The sequence below is a fragment of the Hemiscyllium ocellatum genome, chromosome 15 (genome assembly GCF_020745735.1).
Source record: "Hemiscyllium ocellatum isolate sHemOce1 chromosome 15, sHemOce1.pat.X.cur, whole genome shotgun sequence".
NCBI classification, from domain to species: Eukaryota; Metazoa; Chordata; class Chondrichthyes; order Orectolobiformes; family Hemiscylliidae; genus Hemiscyllium; species Hemiscyllium ocellatum.
Window position 1 is genome coordinate 23,928,069 of NC_083415.1, and position 19,152 is coordinate 23,947,220.

The 19,152-nt window shown below is 40.7% G+C and overlaps 1 protein-coding gene and 1 long non-coding RNA gene across 5 annotated transcripts in view; one reads left to right on the forward strand and one right to left on the reverse strand.

Annotated features, from left to right (window-relative positions):
- The window catches only part of LOC132822718 (breast carcinoma-amplified sequence 1-like), a 105,896-nt gene extending 95,480 nt beyond the window's left edge, over positions 1-10,416 (reverse strand). For all 4 annotated transcript variants that reach the window (XM_060835999.1, XM_060835997.1, XM_060835995.1 and 1 more), the window contains exon 1: positions 10,188-10,416. The gene's annotated coding sequence lies outside the window, so the exon portion shown is untranslated. The remainder of the gene's footprint in view (positions 1-10,187) is intronic.
- Positions 10,166-19,152, forward strand: part of LOC132822719 (uncharacterized) — a 34,933-nt gene continuing 25,946 nt past the window's right edge. The window contains exon 1 of the long non-coding RNA XR_009645465.1: positions 10,166-10,250. This is a non-coding gene — a long non-coding RNA (uncharacterized LOC132822719). The remainder of the gene's footprint in view (positions 10,251-19,152) is intronic.

The following is a 19,152-nucleotide window of genomic DNA, read 5'->3' on the forward strand; positions in this document are numbered from 1 at the left end:
TGGCAATATCTCTGCTCATAATGTACACTACTCTACATTTGCAACACCAAATGCAGATTGGACAATCGTTTTGCTGAACACCTCCACTCATTCTGTAATAATGATTCTGAACTTTCAGTTGCTTTCCTTTTCAATAAACTGTCATGCTAACATTTCTGTCCTAGGACTACTTCAGTGCTTCAGCAAAGTTCTGAGCAAGCTGAAGGAACAGTACCTCATTTTCTACTTAGGCACCTTTACATTCTTCAGGACTCAATATTATGTTCAGCAACTTCAGATACTGAACACTTTCCTCTATTTTGATTACCCCCATCCCCATGTCTTGTTTGCATGGATTGACTCTAAGTGGGCCTGACCTATATCCACTTAGCATTAACTCCTCAGATGCTGCCTGACCTCCTGTGCTTTTCCAGTACCACTCTAATCTAGACTCTGATTTCCAGCATCTGCAGTCCTCACTTTTGCCTACTTAACACCTACTCAGCATTCAGGTATCTCCTCTCCTCCCATTAGTGCTTTGCTCTCGGCAACCTCACTATCTGTTCCACTTGCTCCTCCTCTTCACTTATCAACAGCACCATCATTTTCCTGCCTCCCTCAATTCCCTTCTTGATCATTTTGCAGAGTTATATGATTTACTTATACCAGGTGAATTGTTTAATTCAAATCACGGAGCTGACAGTTAGGATAAATGACAGATATATCAAATTGAGCTGAAGCAAATGAATGCACATTATAAGATCATAATCTTCTATCACCTGAGGGAAGAGAGAGGTCATGGTTTGGTGGTTGGGTCTCATGTTAGTGGCTGAACTGCACCAACATCAAATCCAGCACAGACACCAATGCAACCAAAGCTTCAGGATGTTGCAGCGATATTTCAGAGACCGCCTTGAACTGATCATTACCAGCAGACCATCTATAGAGCAGCCACAAATCCCAGGTACTTTCTTACAAATTACAAATCCATGTAAGTGAGGACTAAAGTAGCATTCAAGCCATAAGCTCATGTCAGTACCCACAATAACAGGCATCGCACTTGTGAACTTTATAAAACTATTTTGATGACTCGTCAAAAATATCTTTACCCATCAATGCATCCTTATGATAGCAAACTATTTCTACATGTGGCCTCAAAGCTTCAAATGTAGACCAGGTAGAGAAACACAATGATACATAAATTGGAACAGGAACAGTAGGGCACAAGAACAGAACCAATGTTGGCATGTTCAAAGATTGATTATCCTCGTTATGCTTAGCTCTCGAGATTTTGTCAGGTGCACAATACCCGAAAGAGATCATAAGTTGCCTTAAAAGCTACACCTCCTTGTTAATTTTTTTAAAATGGGTTTTGCTGGTCTACACTTTGGCTGTCACCAATCGCTTGAGACAAATGGACCACAATTCTGGAAATTTCCAACCAGATCAGAACTTAGATCCTCCTGGCACCTCATATCCTTGTACTGTGTGGGTATTACCATTAACCCAACATAAAGGCAGAGCAGATATTGCATCTCCACAGCATGGTCTAAGAACGAAGGTTCAAATCCAAACCCTAAGCCTGAAGTGATGCCAACAGTGCAGCATCTATCACATAGAGTCATACAGTCAGAGAGATGTACAGCATGGAGACAGACCCTTTGGTCCAACCCGTCCATGCCGACCAGATTTCCCAACCCAATCTAGTCCCACCTGCTAGCACCCGGCCCATATCCCTCCAAACCCTTCCTATTCATATACCCATCCAAATGCCACTTTAATATTGCAATTATACCAGCCTCCACCACTTCCTTTGGCAGTTCATTCCATACATGCACCACCCTCTACGTGAAAACATTGCCCCTTAGGTCTCTTTTATATCTTTCTCCTCTCACCCTAAACCTATGCCCTCTAGTTCTGGACTGCCCAACCCCAGGGAAAAGACTTTGTCTATTTATCCTATCCATGCCTATCATGATTTTGTGAACCTCGAAAAGGTCACCCCTCAGTTTCCGATGCTCTAGGGAAAACAGCCCCAGCCTGTTCAGCCTCTCCCTATAGCTCAAATCCTCCAACCCTGGCAACATCCTTGTAAATCTTTTCTGAACCCTTTCAAGTTTCACAACATCTTTCTGATAGGAAGGAGACCAGAATTACATGCAATATTCCAACAGTGGCCTAACCAATGTCCTGTACAGCCGCAACATGACCTCCAAACTCCTGTACTCAATAATCTGATCAATAGAGGAAAGCATACCAAATGCCTTCTTACTATCCTATCTACCAGCAATTCCACTTCCAAGGATCGATGAACCTGCACTCCAATGTCTCTTTGTTCAGCAACACTCCCTAGGACCTTACCATTAAGTGTATAAGTCCTGCTAAGATTTGCTTTCCCAAAATGCAGCAGGTCTCATTCATCTGAATTAAACTCCATTTGCCAGCTCTCAGCCCATTGGCCCATCTGATCAAGATCTTGTTGTAATCTGAGGTAACCCTCTTCACTGTTCACTACACCTCCAATTTTGGTGTCATCTGCAAACTTACTAACTGTACCACTTATGCTCACATCCAAATCATTTATGTAAATCACAAAACGTAGAGGACCCAGCACCGTTCCTTGTGGCACTCCACTGGTCACAGGCCTCCAGTCTGAAAAACAACCCTCCACCACCACCCTCTGTCTTCTACCTTTGAGTCAGTTCTGTATCCAAATGGCTAGTTCTCCCTGTATTCCATGAGATCTAACCTTGCTAATCAGTCTCTCATGGGGAACCTTGTTGAATGCCTTACTGAGGTCCATATGGCTCACATCTACTGCTCTGTCCTCATCAATCCTCTTTGTTACTTCTTCAAAAAACTCAATCAAGTTTGTGAGACATGATTTCCCACGCACAAAGCCATGTTGACTATCCTTAATCAGTCCTTGCCTTTCCAAATACATGTACATCCTGTCCCTCAGGATTCCCTCCAACAACTTGTCCACCACCGAGGTCAGGCTCACTGGTCTATAGTTCCCTGGTTTGACTTTACCACCCTTCTTAAACAGTGGCACCACGTTTGCCAACCTCCAGTCTTCTGGCACCTCACCTGTGACTATCGATGATACAAATATCTCAGACAATGAACAATGGATTGACCAGGGGCATAGAAACCTGATGTCATTGACCTTATGGGGGCGTTAATAGTTCAATTCATCTTCTAAGGTAAAGACTGGACATTGGCCAGAGGGATAGAAAACAATTGTCCAATTGAAACTGATTCCTTGAAGTGCCTATCACATGACTAAAACTCATCTATTCTTTGGAAAAAAGCTTTAATTACACATTCCCAATCCATTTTCTCTTTCTGGAAAAAAACCTAGTCCTCTGTTGATATTACAGTTTTCTAATTGGTGATATCATAAGGGCAGTACAGTGGCTGAGTGTTGAGCGACTGTTGCCTCAGAACACCAGAGACCTGGGTTGGATTCCACCCTTGGACAACTGTGTGGAGTTTGCACATTCTCCCTGTGTCTGCGTAGATTTCTTCTAGATATTCTGGTTTCCTCCCATGGTGCAGAGATATGCAGGTTGGTAAATTGGCATGACCAATCCACCTATAGTGTCCAAGGATGTGCAGGGTACATAGATTAGCCATGGGAAATGCAGGGTTGCAGGGATATAGTGGTGGTTCTGGGTGGGATGCCCTTCAGAGGGTCCGTGTGGACTCAAGGGGTCGTATGGCTTGCTTCCACATGCTGTAGGGATTCTAAGATTCTGCAAGCACTGTCCAGGCTTTGCTCGATTTGCCTCAAATTGGCTGACTGAAGGCTATTGCAGCATCATATTACAATGTAATATTTCATGATGCTCAGTGTATACAACTGTATGAAATTATGGCCAGAAAACTATGCAGGGCTGGATGGCCTGGCCCCAGAAGAAAAATCAGTGATGAGCCAACAGACTCAAGATAAATGCCTGCAAGATATAATGTGCTTTGGGTGGGTAGTCTCAGCATTGCCAGTGTTCCAGAATGGGCACTGCCAAGATTGGTGACAGCCCACACGGGAAGCTGAATGCATTGAGGAGTGAGTTAAATCAGGGGCTTTGGTCTGGGAATATTTACATCTTTGGTAGAAACTCAAGGAGTGTATAGGTTTAGTAATCTAGGCCGGAGGTAGGAAGTAGGTTATGATCTTCTCTTGGGGGATGGGGTTCTCCAGATAAACAAAGGACATCCTAGTAAGATAGTACCCTCACTCCTTCCTACTGTTTCCAACTCTTTAAATAAAGTGGAATGCTCAGTCCCACCTGTCTGTCCATGCAAACTGCTTTTATGGAACAGGCAGGTGATATTGGGGTCAACTGAGATTTTAACAAATCCAATTGCACCTTCATTATTTATTTACATAAGGTAGATAAGCTGCTGATTACGATGCCTGCCCATCCTCTGTAAAATGGTGTGAGCAGGCCAGAAGTGGGCTAGCCACATGATTTGTCACATACACTCCACCACCACTGAAGACACACTCCATGGGGTCAGGTAATAACCAGCTATAAATAAGAGACATTGAGAGAATGGATATTCTTGAGTGGGAGTTGAGAGAGATGTAGAAATGTTAGTTGACTTGTTATTCATCATTAGAAAACAAGGTGAAGTGCAATGCCATAGTTAGTAGGATTTGGTGTTGTACTACAAATTAAAGTAACACTACAGCTTAGACTCCTAGAAGTCAAGCTGAAATGCTCTAGTATGCTCGTCAGAGAGCACTGGAAGTATTATATACAATTCTGACACGTATCAGATCACATTCCAAGTTCCAGGGCAGTCACGAAGAGGCCGTTGAGACTGGTCCCACTATTAGACAGCAGAGGTTTGTGAACTGATTAACTAGTTACAGTCCTTCAGCTTTATGAAGAGATATTTCAGAGGAAATCCTAAAGAAACATCATTCTTAATAAAGTGCAAAAAGTAAACCAAATGAGCATTCAGATAACTTTAACTGTTAAGCAAGACATTCAGACACTGTAAAAGGTAAATTTAGTACAGAATTCAACAAATATTTCCTTAAAATTGACCATGCTAAATAGCTGAAACAGATTGTTTGGATGGTTGATGCTCGGGCATGTGACTTATTTAAAAAATCTTGAGGTGCTATTATTTGCAGATGTTAAAACTAGTACAGAGCTAAAGAGGCTGAAAGTCCATTTTTCATATCCTTCAAACTTCCCGTGGCTTAGTGATAAAATTCTATGAAAGTGGTCATGGTTTCAAGACCAGCACCAAAAACCATCAGCACATAATTTAGCCTGTAAGTTCAGTGTAGAATATGTATTTTAATTGGGATGTTAAACTGAGACCTTGCCTGTTCTCTTGGATGAAAAAGATCAGTTGTACTTGAACAGAAACAGGAGAGGTCTCCTGATGCTTTGACCAATAATTTTTCCCTCAATGCCAGAAGAAGTGAGTGATCTGATCACTGATCTATTTGCTGCTTTGATTGCTGAGTTTCTCTAATGACTAGAAAAGCACTTAATTTGCTTTGAGATGATTTGGGGCACCTCAAAACCAAGAAAGGTATGGTATAAATGCAAGCTTTTCCATTCTTAGCTGCTCAAGTATTGTAAATTATGTTATGGATTTGTGACAGATGATATTTATTCTGTCCCAAACAAATAATCACCAAATAATAAAGGGTTTACATAACACTATGAATGTAAAATAAAACACCAAGGAGTTCTCCAGAGGCATAATTGAAATGGATGTGGAGTCAATGGACAAGATGCTAGCCAGAGCACAAATACTTGGTCTAAAATTTTAAATAGAATCTTCAAGAGAAGATAGGAATAAAGAGAGGCAGAAGAGATTCCAGAGAATAGTGTGAGGTTGCAGATGGCATGTTGCTAATGAAGGCTAAGGCCATAATCTAGAAGTGGAAGATTTGATGAGTGTCACAGAGATAAGATATGGAGAAACCGTGATGGATTTCATAAATCTGAATGCATAAAAACTGAAATGCTGATTGGTCAGGAGCTAATGTATGTCAGTGAGAGTATGAATGAACAGAAACAGAAATTGCTTGTCTGGTAGTATCTATGGAGAGAAAGCAGAGTTAATGTTTCAGGTCCAGTGATCCTCCTTTCAAACTGACTGTAGCTAGGAAAAAGTTATTTTTTTATGCAGATGGTGGAGGTTGGGTAAGGACATGGAAAAAGGTGCTCAAGCCCTAAAATTGCTAACTCAATGTTGAGTCCAACTGGAAAATGAGGTGCTGTTTTCCCTTTCATAATGTGGTCTCTTCTGCATTGTGAAAATGAAGCGTAGACTGGGTGACCATTTTTCAGAACACCTATGTTCTGTCACAAAAAAGACCCTGAGCCTCTGGTTGCCTGCTGCCACCTCAACACACCACCATGTTCCCTGGCCAACATCACTGTCTCAGGCTTGCTGCAGTGCTCCAGTGGAAGAACAACACCTCATTTTCTGCTTGGATACCCTGCAGCCTTCTGGACACAACAATGTGTTCAATAATTTTAGGGCATGAACACTATCTCCCATGTGCTTACCCCAACCCCCATGTCATCATATGGGCTACAACAAACAACCCTCTGGCAGCTGCTAATTAGAAGCTACTCATTATCCCAGGCTGACCATTACCTGTTCCTTTGTCTGCCCAGTTGTATTTCTCCCTCTCTGGGCTCCAGCTCCACCTATTGTTTACTCCTTCCACTTCCCCTACCTCCATGTCCCACCCCATCCTATCTTTAGCATATATACCATTCTTTTCCTAGCTACAATCAGTTCTGAAAAAGGATCAATAGACCCACAACGTTAACTCTGCTTTCTCTCCACAGATGCTGCCAGATCTGTCTGCTGAGATTTTCCAGCAGTTTCTGTTTTTGTTTCTGATTTCCGGCATCCGCAGTTTCTTGATTCTTTTTGTCATAGAACATAGAAAAGTATAGCACAAACAAGCCCTTTGGCCCACGATGTTGTGCCGAGATTTAATCCTAATGTAAAATATAGTAACTTAACCTACGCACCCCTACACATCCATGTGCATGTCTAGCAGTCACTTAAATGTCCCTAATGACTCTGCTTCCACCACCACAGCTGGCAACACATTCCATGCATTCACAACTCTCTGCATAAAGAACCTACCTTTTACATCTCCTTTATACCTTCCTTCTAATATCTTCAAACTATGACTCCTCATACCCGTCAATCCTGGCCTGGGGAAAAGTCTCTGGCTATTGACTATCTATTCCTCTTGTTATTTTGTACGCCTCAATCAGGTCTTCTCTCTTCCTCCTCCTCTCCAGAGAGAAAAGTCTGAGCTTTCTTCATAAGGCAAGCCCTCCAGTCCAGGTAGCATCCTGGTAAACCTTCTTTGCATCTTTCTATAGTAGGGCGACCAGAACTGGACACAATATTCCAAGTGTGGTCTCACCAGGGACTTGTAGAGCTGCAGCAAAACCTTGCAGCTCTTAAACTCGATCATCCTGTTAATGAAAGCCAAAACACCATATGCTTTCTTCACAACCCTATCCACTTGGGTGGCAACTTTGAAGGATCTATGTACTTGCACACCCAGATCCCTCTCTGTTCCTCCACACTGTCAAGAATCCTGTCTTTAATCCTATATTCAGCATTTGAGTTCGACCTTCCAAAATGCATCACTTCGCATTTATCCAGGTTGAACTCCATCTGGCATTTCTCAGCCCAGCTCTGCATCCTGTCTATGTCATGCTGCAGACTGCAGTAGCCCTCTATACTATCGATGACACCTCCAACCTTTGTCATCTGCAAATTTACTAACTCACCCCTCAACCTCCTCATCCAAGTCATTTATGGATGAACAGGGCTTGAATGTGGTGATATAGAGGCTGCAATAGTTTGGATTAGCTGAAGTTTAGGTGAAGGGTAAAATGTCCAGCCTGACAGCAGGAGAACTAAACCTGGAGAGAAAAAAAAGACAAGGATAAAATTTGCTGCAGTAAATGGCATGAGGTAGAACCAGAGGCAGAATTTGCAAAGTTAGAATAAAGGTGTTCTAATGGCAGAACCTGAACTCAGTACAGTTTAGAATACCTTACAGTACAAACAGCCTGGTTCTGTTTGAGCTAAATGAACGGAGTCAGGATCAAAGTAGTTTGAGAATGAAGAGCTACTTCAGCACTTGATACTCTGGTCTAGTTACAGGCAATATTAAAATTTATAATTTGGCTTGTCAAGTATGAAAACACATCATGAAACTCTGGAGCAAGACATCAGCATTACCAATTAATTAACAAGACTTTTATCCAAGCTTTGATGACTTCAGTAAAGTGGGAATTGTGGAGAATGCATGAATTATGGGTCTGACGTGGGAAGCAGACATACAAAATAACACATAAAATATAAGCTATTTGCATACCATTTATATAGAAAAGAAGGATACTTGGACTTGAAAGCTACATATAACATAGCAACTGAGATATGTCGCTACCTTGGTAACCACAAGGAGGCTATTGCCAATCAAAGTTGCTGCCTTTAGTTTCAGTAAATGACAGGGATCAGAAGACATCTTCCTGGAGAACCTTAGCTGTGGCCAGTCAAAAGGTCTAGTTTTCACTTGGTTACAGTAAGTACTCCTGTGGCTCCATCAATACAATTTGACAACAAACATTGCAGTTTTAGATATTTTCTAATCCATCCCTGGAAGAAGTTGGACTTGAACCCAGGCCTCCTAGTCCAAAGGAACCACTACAACATTCCACTGGACTATAAGAACCCCAAATATTTTAAGTAGATATTTCTAATCAAATTGTTCAAAGATGTCATTACACACCTCAGGAGCAGGTTGGGCTTGGCTAACATAATAGCTACAAATTGAGTATTTTTAATGAAAACCTAAAGAATTGCTGATGCTGTACATTAGAAACAAAAACTGAAGTGATTGCAAAAACTCAGCAGGTCTAGAGCTGTTATGATGCACTTCTGGACCTTGAACCTGGGCCTCATAGCACAGTGGTAAGGTCACTACCAATACACCATGACAACCTTTTATATTGTCACTAACGTACTTACGCATCTCAATGAAGCAATAACATATTTTTGGGCGGCACGGTGGCACAGTGGTTAGCACTGCTGCCTCACAGCGCCAGAGACCCGGGTTCAATTCCCGACTCAGGCGACTGACTGTGTGGAGTTTGCACATTCTCCCCGTGTCTGCGTGGGTTTCCTCCGGGTGCTCCGGTTTCCTCCCACAGTCCAAAGATGTGCGGGTCAGGTGAATTGGCCATGCTAAATTGCCCGTAGTGTTAGGTAAGGGGTAAATGTAGGGGTATGGGTGGGTTTCGCTTCGGCGGGTCGGTGTGGACTTGTTGGGCCGAAGGGCCTGTTTCCACACTGTAAGTCTAATCTAATCTAAGTCAGGTTTAGAACATGTGTGGTAGTGAAGATCACATATTGGACTGTACAGATGACATTACCTACTGGTGCTGTGTCAATGTCGAGTCCTTTACTATCATTAATTGATGCTACTCAGTTAGGAGAATGTTAGTATAAATTATCCTAACTTAGCTTGTTACTTTTTTTGCCTTTTCCTGTAATGCTAACTCAGTTGGTGCAAACAGTCTATTACAGTAATAAGTAACAGGGTTTGAAGACTCTCCTGATTCAGTTTCCTATGTTTCATTCAGGATGCCGATTGTCATTCTTAAAAACAAAAGCACCCAGCTCACATGCTTTTGTTGTCATTCCAACCACAATCATTATCAAGTGTCATTGACAATTAGAAAACTGCTTTAAAATAACTATGACCGTCAGAGGAAGACTGAACTGTGTAACAACATAGTCCTTCTGCCATTTGAAAGAGATTGGCCCAGTATTCGCAGAGTAAGCTGCTTGGATATTTATGAATGTGAACACGTCACGCTTTTCAATCTTGTCGGACATTCAAAAAAGTCTTCCGAATAATAATTCTGTTCCCAATAAAGGAAAAAAAATCACTTCTGAAAACGAAAACAATTTTTCTTCAGTTTGCCAAAATAACATACATTAAATCAATCTGCCCTCTTATTTATGAACCCGGCATTTTTGTTGAAAATTCCATGACTTCAGCAACGTTCTCACTTTATTTTTAAAAAGCCGCAATCGTGCCCTTAATTCGGCAAGGCGGGGCGTTTTTTTCTCCAGGTGAACACTGTATGGTTTACTCTGCGGTGAAAAGAGGTAAAACTTGCCTGTCAGCAGCTCGGCGTCTTCACAGCATCGATCCAATTGCAGCCAAACCCAGCAAAAAATAGGTAACTCAAGTGTTAAACTACTATTGCTTCCTTCCACTGGCAAGATTTTTTGTTACTAGTGGCCAGTTTCACCGGCGATAAATTGCTACTTGCTGTACTCAATTAAGTTTAACACAATTACTTAAAGGGTGGAGCTGTCACTGCCGACCGCAATTCCTTGTCAGAATGTAGCACTTCGGAAAAAAAAACAACGCGCAAACAATTTCTCAACAGAAAATTTAGCAACAATGAAAAGCATCTACCCAACCCACATGAGGTCAAGTCATGGCAACTCAAGTGGACGATCTCAACTACTGGAGCTGCTAATATAAACAGCTCAGTTTTATTTTAATGGAAATTACTGCGAGGGATCCACTGCATAAAATAATTAAACCCCACAATAAGACATTGCAATTTTTGAAGTGAGTTTCCTCCAGTCCATGGTGTGTAGTAGACTTTCGTTAATAAGTGATAACATTTCTCATTAACTGAACAAATGTTTATCTTTTCACTATTTCCAGAACAATAACTAAATAATAACAGAAAGGGCAAAAATGACAAAAATCTAAGCTAAAAGTATGAAGAATTTCTAACCTAATTAGAAACGCCACAGTATCAAAATAAAAAAAAGCATTATACTTGTTTCAAATGTTGAAGTAACTTTTTTTTGTCAGTAATGAACTGAAGTGATACTGTGCTGATTGTAACATGAAAATATGACACAAAAGCTTGGAACATAAATTCTTTATAGGCGTGTGAGAGTGTTTCAGATAAGAAGGCTAAAGACATACAATACAACCACTGTTTTTGCCAATCTGAATGCAGCACTGAACTTAAAATTCTGTTTCGGTTGAATGACCTTCGATTAAACTTTTGCCTTACATTATTTGCAACAAATAAATCTTTGGCATGTGAATGCTTTGAAAGCAGAGCTCAGAAGAGCTATAATTTCCCACTGATGTACTTGGCAAATTTGTACAGAATAATTGATGTTCAGGGTGAATGTGTAAGTGAGTGACATTGGAATGCTTATTGTTTGGTATATGATACAGACAAGTCTGGATGCTGTAAAAGACCACACATACTTATGAATTTCTGTTTTGTTTAAATGGACAGTCCATTCTATACATTCATACAACTGTTGTTTTCTGAAAACACCTCAGTATATCATCATTGTAAATTATAGTGTTAGATTTTTAGTTAAAAATAATTAGTTTGCGACATTCCAGAGCCATTGCAAAACAGAGATCATTGCAGAGAAAGGGAATTGATGAAAAATAAAAACCATTCTGACTTAACAATCAATCTCATTTAGATTAGATTCCTTACAGCGTGGAAACAAGTCCACATCCTCCCCACCAAAGCACAACCCACCCATTCCCCTCTTACCTAAGACTACGGGCAATTTAGCATGGCCAATCCACCTGACCTGCATATCTTTGGACTGTAGGAAGAAACCAGAGCACCCGGAGGAAACCCACAGAGACACGGGGAGAATGTGCAAACTCCACACAGTCAGTCGCCTGAGTCAGGAATTGAACCCCGGTCTCTGGCGCTGTAAGGCAGCTGTGCTGACCACTGTGCCACTGTGCCACCATGCCGTCCACACTTACATTGTAGATTTAAAATAGTAAGTTGCTCCAAGGCACAGGGAGTATTAACAAGTAGAATATGACACCCCTAAATAATAGACTGTTGAAAAAGGAAGGATTGAAGAGCATTTGTAAAGGAGATCGAGACAGTTACAGAGAGAACTCCAGTAGTTAGGGCCTAGATTGTTGAAAGCATGGATGCCAGTGACTAAAATTGAGAATGTGCAAGTGGCCATAATTGGAGCGGCCCAGAAACCTTCAGGTAGGAAGAGTTCAGAAACAGGCAAGGCTGTGGATGGATTTGTAAACAAGTATGAGCAGTTTGAAGTTGCAGTGTTGCTGGGTAAGAGCCAATGTATGTCAATGAGCATAAGGGTAGTGGGAGAAATGGAATTTATTTAGTTAGGATTTTTGCAACAAAGTTTTAATGAATTTCCAGTTTATGCAGGGCTCAAGGGTAAACATAGAAACATAGAAGATAGGAGCAGGAGGAGGCCATTCGGCACTTCAAATCTGCTCTGCTGTTCATCACAATGACGGCAGATCATCCAACTGAATAGCCTAATCCTGCTTTCTCCCCATAACCTTTGATCCAATTTGCCCCAAATGCTATACCTAGCCACCTCTTGACAGATAGAAAATAAGAAATGGATCAACAAATCAGATCTATCAGCCACCAGGACATGGCCCAGGCTGGGGGTGAGGAGGAGAGTGGTTGTATCCAGGGTCAGTAATTGGGGTGGGGACTCAAAGGGACCTGCTGTGCTCAGGTGGGGTTTATCGGTAAGACCAATGTGATTATTTGAGGGACCTGGTCCAGAAGCAATACAGAGACCTGTGATTTTTGCCCCTGTGCCTACACTAAATTGTGTGACCATTAGAAGATGAAAAGTCACAAGCAGTAACCAGTTAGCACAATCTATGATGATAAAAGATGTTTAGAGTTGCTTTCAGCAATAAGTGAGCTGGTCAGAATGATATGTGCCTTAAGTATTTGTTCCCAGTACTTTTGATGGATCAATTGGTATATACGGCAGCTGTAAGTTCCTTGTCACAATTCTTTTGTACAGTATAATGTGCTGTGCTTGGAAGGAAAAATATACAACACATGCCTCTTAAATGATACAGAGAAAGCTAACTGTCACAGCCAAAAGGATCTTAGTGGGCAGCATGGTGGCACAGCGGTTAGCACTGCTGCCTCATAGTGCCAAAGACCTGGGTTCAATTCCCGACTCAGTCAACTGACTGTGTGGAATTTGCACGTTCTCCCCGTGCCTGTGTGGGTTTCCTCCCACAGTCCAAAGATGTGTGGGTTAGGTGAATTAGTCGAGCTAAATTGCCCCTAGTGTTAGGTAAGGGGTAAATGTTGGGGTATGGGTGGGTTGCGCTTTGGCAGGTCAGTGTGGACTTGTTGGGCCGAGGGGCCTGTTTCCACACTGTAAGTAATCTATGAGGCCAAGCAGATGCCAGTTACTGCCAAGATTATTCATGCTCCATAACACCAGAAGGCATAGGAGCAGAAGTACATCATTCAGCCCATCAAGTCTTCTCTGCTATTCAATGGGATTATTACTGATTTGATACTCCTCACTTAAATTTCCTGCCTTACCCCATAGCCTTTGATTCTCTTACCAATTAAACATCTGTCTATCTCAGCCTTCAATATAGTAATGACTTCACCTCAACGGCCATCTGTCGTGAGGAGTTCCACAGATGCACAACTCCCTTCATCTCTGTTTTAAATGTTTAACCCTTTATTCTGAGATTATGCCCCCTGGTCTTAGACTTGTCCACAAGAGGAAACTAATTTTCTACATTTATCCTTATACATTTCAATAAGGTCTCCCATCATTCACCTAAACTGTAATGAGTATAGGCTCAACCTATCCAACCTCTGTTCATACGAAAAACCTGCCCTACTGGAATCAATCTAATGAATCATGTTTAGACTTCCTCCAATGTCAGTATGTCCTTCATTAGTTAAGGAGATCAAAACTGTTCACAGTATTACCAGTGTGGTCTGACTATTACTTTGTTTAGTTTTGGCACAACTACACTATTTTATACTCCAATCCATTTGAAATAATTGTTAACATTCCATTTGCTTTCCCTATTACCCATTGAATTTGAATCTAGTAAATTGTGATTGATTCATTCTCTCTGTATTGAAGCTGTCAACAGATTTTCCCTATTGTAATAATTTTCACTCCTCTAATCTGCCAGCAGAATGCATATTTGACAGCCAAGTGCAGATTTGCATATATTGCAACAAGGGCTCTTGCCCAAAACGTTGATTTTCCTGTTCCTCGGATGCTGCCTGACCTGCACCACACACTTGATTGTATTCTACTGCCAAGCTTTCACCAGTTTTCTTAACATGTTTGCATTCCTCTGTAGATCTGTTGCATCATCCTCACCATTTGCCTTCCAACCTATTTTTGTGTCACCTGCAAATTTGCAAATAGTGAATTCACTTCCAACATCCAAGTCATTAATATGCATTGTAAATAATTATGAACTCACCACTGATCCCTATGGTACTCCAGTAACTACACCTTATCATCCAGGAAAAGTCACTTTTTTATTCCAATTCTCTATCGCCTATTATTTAGCCAATTCACTACTCTTGGTATTATCCTACTTCTAACACCATGGGCTTTATTTTATTGAGTAACCTTCTGTGTGGTATCTTACTGAATGTCCTTTGTAATTCCAAATACATTGCCCCTTCTGGTTCCTCTTTATTCATCCTGTTTGTTGTTACCTCTTCAAAGAATTCTAACAGATTTGTCAGGCATAAATTCCCCTTTGTGAAGGCAGTGCTGACTCTGCTTGATTACATTATGCCTTCCCACCTATATCTGAGTCACACAGAAATTTAGCAATAGTACATTTCATTTCAGATGTCAGTTTGCAAATGTTTCTTAAATTTTCTGTCAATCTCACTCATGAATGTTGGAATATAAAGACTGATGTAACAAAGTCGAATTCAGTCCAAACAGTCTTAACTTCTGGAAAGCAGCAAATTCTCAGGAGTTATTCTTCTTTCAACTTTTGCAAATTAAAGGTTCAAGCAATTTAATCATCAGTCACACAGTATTTTTAAGATCTTGCAAGCTCAGAAGCTTTTCAATTTTTATATGATTGGTTATGGCCTCAAAATGCATTCAAAGCAAACAGAAATTACAGCACATGTCATAGTGAGGATGTAATAAAAGACTGCTCAAAAATTACAATAAAACACAAGCAGGAATGAACAGTTCCTGCTGTGGCTAAAATTCTGTGGCAGATTTTCATCCATTCTAAACCAATTTTTTTTTGTTGTTAATTTCAATTATTAATTGCTGATATGGTATTTCTATAGTATGAATTAACTTGTTATTTAACTGCATGTGCCTTGACATATTATAATTTTAGTGCTAAAAGTTTTGCGCTGAGTTCATTTTATTCATTTGTAAGTTAGTTAATAAAATGTTGTAGTATTTGTTTATAGTTTCACGACACACTACAAGCAGAGTAGGAGGATTTAATGCATTTTTCCTCTTGAACCAGGATTTCAATAATGTGTCCAAAATTCCATGATGATTGGGTCATTCATTGCTTGCTGTCTGACAATCCTTAATGGCTTCATTCAACCAACATACTTGAAATATCATGATAACACTCATCAATGTGTTCCTTTCATTTCTTGTAGGTCAGTTCAAGAATTTAAAAGTGGTTTTTCATTATTTTAAAGATATTTAAATATGTGGTTCTCCTTGTCTCTTTAGATTTTCCCAGACCACTTAGTATTCCAAGCTAAAAAAAAGAGAAGCTGTGACCTGTTCAAATCCCTTTGTCCTCCTTTCCTGTCCTGCTTAGGTGCTGTAGCACCATATACTAAACCACATATTTTTCACAATATTTTGCACGCAAATAAAATCAGTTTTTTTTCCAAAACATTTTATAGAATTTTGTGTTAAGGTGATCATTGAGAACCTAAATGCATATTAGTGGTAATTAAATGTTTAATCTTTTCTGTTTGGTTTCTTCCTGTGATTTACTTTAGTTAAGCCATTGTATTACATCTGCAATGAACTAGAAAGAACTGGCATGCTACTTTATCGCAATCCTGCAGTTACTTCATGATGATATAATTGCAACAATCTTGTGGAGGAGATGTGAAAGAGATGCCTTCAAAAACCCATGTCAGAATCAAGCAAGGTTGTTAGTTTGCCCCCCTCCCCCCGCCAATATTGTCTACAATCTGACAGTTCTCCTCGTCAAAGGTAAACTGTTCCATGGTTGTCAGTACTAAATGCCATTTATCCATCTACCCCATAGACTTCCATGCCAAATCTAAACTGACTGCCATAGACGTATATGACATGCAGTTTGTGGATGCCTGTCGTAGCATTGCCCACTCTGTGTGAGATTAGTGAGTCAGTCATGCTCTCTATAATTCTTTATGAGAGACTTGGCCTGTTCTTAAATGTTATCAAGAAGAAAACTCGTATACCAACTCTCATCAGGTCAGCCATATAGTCCACTTATTATATAAGTTGAAGGAGAGTCTCTGGAATATGTTGAGCACTTTCCATAATTTAATTGCCAATGCAAACAAAAGCCCACCATTGATAGGATCCAACACCAGATCAACTGTATAAGCTCAGCCCTTTGTAGAGAACCGTGACAACAAATGCTTGACAATATAGACGTCCTTAAGCCAACAAGCATCTTCATGTCCAGAACATATTTCATAACCACACTCCTGTACTGTATTGTGACCTGGACTGTGCATCAACAACACATAAGAGCGCTATAGAAATGCTCCCAACAATATTTCTGGTGACAAATTTAATGGGAGGACAATTGAATAAAGGCTTGTGCTCTTTTTTAGGAATATACATTTATGCTTAAGAAACTACCTGGGACACACAAATAGTTTTTGAACTACACGGATGTTCTCCAGATTCAGAAGGGTTTTACCATTTGATTTTTTTGGAAACTGACATTAAAACTTTAATACATGCATGTATTTTTTACAGAAAGTCAAATGACTTTAGGGAAACAGCTAAAGAAACCTTTTAAGGAGGTAAGCGATAGGGTTTACTGGCTTAATCATGGAAAATCGCTTCCAGAGACCAGGGGACTCTATCCTCATGGTTATGAAGCAGTTACCAATGATCTTTTCCTCTCTCCTGAGCAGAGATTTTTGGGAAACTGGTATGGTTTCCAATTACTAATTTTATCTGCTCCTCTTGGAAAACTTGGAGGAGTAGACAGTAATCAATTCTCAGGGACTCAGATTTAACTTGCATGGAATTAGAATGAGGCACTTAGTTGTTGTGGTTCTGTTCGCCGAGCTGGGAGTTTGTGTTGCAAACGTTTCGTCCCCTTTCTAGGTAGCATCCTCAGTGCTTGGGAGCCTCCTGGGAAGCGCTTCTGTGGTGTTTCCTTTGGCATTTACAGTGGCTTGTCTCTGCCGCTTCCGGTTGTCAGTTCTTGCTGTCTGCTGCAGCGGCCGGTATATCGGGTCCAGGTCGATGTGTTTGTTGATAGAATCTGTGGATGAGTGCCATGCCTCTAGGAATTCCCTGGCTGTTCTCTGTTTGGCTTGCCCTATAATAGTAGTGTTGTCCCAGTCGAATTCATGTTGCTTGTCATGTGCGTGTGTGGCTACTAAGGATGGCTGGTCATGTCGTTTTGTGGCTTGTTGGTGTTCATTGATGTGGGTCATTAGCTGTCTTCCTGTTTGTCCTATGTAGTATTTTGTGCAGTCCTTGCATGGGATTTTGTACACTACATTGGTTTTGCTCATGCTGGGTATCGGGTCCTTCGTCCTGGTGAGTTCTTGTCTGAGAGTGGCTATTGGTTTGTGTGCTGTTATGAGTCCTAGTGGTCGCAGTAGTCTGGCTGTCAGTTCGGAAATGTTTTTGATGAATGGTAGTGTGGCTAGTCCTTTGGGTTGTGGCATGTCCTCATTCCATTGTCTTTCCGTTCAGCATCTGTTGATAAAATTGCAGGGATATCCGTTTTTGGTGAATACAGTGTATAGGTGTTCTTCTTCCTCTTTTTGCAGTTCTGGTGTACTGCAGTGCGTTGTGGCCCTTTTGAACAGTGTCTTGATGCAACTTCTTTTGTGTGTGTTGGGGTGGTTGCTTTCGTGGTTTAGGACTTGGTCTGTGTGTGTGGCTTTCCTGTATACCTTTGTGATGAATTCTCCATTCGGTGTTCTCTGTACCATCACGTCTAAGAATGGGAGTTGGGTGTCGTTTTCTTCCTCTCTAGTGAATCGGATTCCTGTGAGTGTGGCATTGATGATCCGGTGTGTGTTCTCTATTTCTGTGTTTTTAATGATTACAAAGGTATCATCTACATATCTGACCCAGAGTTTGGGTTGAATTTTGCAGTAAAACTGTTTGTTCTAATCTTTGCATTACCACTTCTGCTATGAGTCCAGAGATGGGTGAGCCCATGGGTGTACCGTTGATTTGTTCATATATTTGGTTGTTGAAAGTGAAGTGTGTTGTGAGGCACAGGCCCAGTAGTTTGAGAATGTCGTCTTTGTTGATAGGTTCCCCGTCTTGTTGTCTGTTCTGTATGTCCAGCAGGTTGGCTATTGTTTCTCTAGCTAGGGTTTTGTCGATAGAGGTGAACCAGTTTGTGTGATGTTATCCCTCGTAGTGATACTATGAGTCTGAGTGGGATGTCTGGTTTGTGCACTTTAGGTAGTCCATAGAATCTGGGGGTGTTGTTGCTTTCAGGTTTCATTCTCTGATCATTTTGATCATTAGAAAAAAAACTTGGTAGACTTTTCTTTTGCTTTTGGTAGTGGCACTAAAGAGAACCAATTGGTCGATTTGGTAACACTCATTTACGCTGATAGTGTCATTGGTGGAGTAGTGAGACTTGATTGTCAGCACATTTCTCCTTTTAGGAAGGAATTATGTGGGCCGCTTAAAAATGATGTGCGATAGATCCTAGCTGAGAGATTTCCCTCTGATTTTCAATCACTATTAACTGTCATTTAAGATGGGGTTTAAAATTGTCTCTTCTGATTCTTTTTGTACTTGGGTTGAGAGAATTGTCAACTTTTCTAGTCTAGATTTGATCTGATAAGAGTTTGCATAATTAAATGTTTTTACAGTATACTTGTTTTTGGAAGAAAATAACTGAAATTGGAAAATACTGATGTTTTTTCCTCCTTAAGTGAGCTAAAAGGTGGCATAATCTAGTCTGATTTGCATCTATTGTTTAGTGGAGGTCATCCTGACTTTGTTTAAATATCGTGACCAGACATCTTATTTTAGTACAGTGTAATTAACAGATTGGTGTTTGGGGTTAAATGC